The sequence below is a fragment of the Penaeus monodon genome, chromosome 21, assembly GCF_015228065.2.
Source record: "Penaeus monodon isolate SGIC_2016 chromosome 21, NSTDA_Pmon_1, whole genome shotgun sequence".
NCBI lineage: Eukaryota > Metazoa > Arthropoda > Malacostraca > Decapoda > Penaeidae > Penaeus > Penaeus monodon.
In genome coordinates, this window is record NC_051406.1 from 30,404,164 (window position 1) to 30,404,742 (window position 579).

At 36.3% G+C, this 579-nt stretch overlaps 1 protein-coding gene across 1 annotated transcript in view; it reads left to right on the forward strand.

Moving 5' to 3' along the window:
- Nucleotides 1-414: 414 nt before the first annotated feature.
- Nucleotides 415-579, forward strand: part of LOC119586421 (peroxisomal acyl-coenzyme A oxidase 3-like) — a gene marked incomplete at its 3' end in the record, with an annotated part of 6,630 nt that continues 6,465 nt past the window's right edge. The window contains 1 exon segment of the mRNA XM_037935143.1: nt 415-528.

Below are 579 nucleotides of genomic sequence, written 5' to 3' on the forward strand. Positions count from 1 at the left end.
CTTCTTCTCCTTCTTCTCCTTACCTCCTTGCCTCCTTGCCTCCTTCCCTCCTTGTCTCCTTCCCTCCCTCCTCCTTCCTCCCTCCTTCCCTCTTTTTCTCTTTCTCTTTCTCACTCTAGACATGTTAATTCCCATGTATGCCATTAAAATGATTAGATAAGTATCTCTCTTTTATATAAGTTTGATGGTTTCATAAGTGCTAATATGTAGTTTTAGCTGCATCACTTCAATTATGATATGCATGAAAGAATTATAATTAAAACCTGGATAGGAAAAGCAAGAAAACTTTTGCTCTTCAAAATAGTAGAATAACAATATATAAAACAAATGAGATGTTTTCACCTTTAAGGGCCAACATATATAAGAACTACTCAACACTGATAAGATTAAAGCTTGACTTTGATCGCAATGGTTTGAGCACTCAAGCCAGATAATGGAGAAGATATTAAAACTGTCCATGATACTTTAGCTTCATTGTCACTTTATTTCTGGAGTCTGGTGGTTGTCTTGTGCTTTTTGTATTTAAAGGTTGGAATGCTCAGTTTTTGTTGCTAATATTGCCTTAGCCATATGCCACCG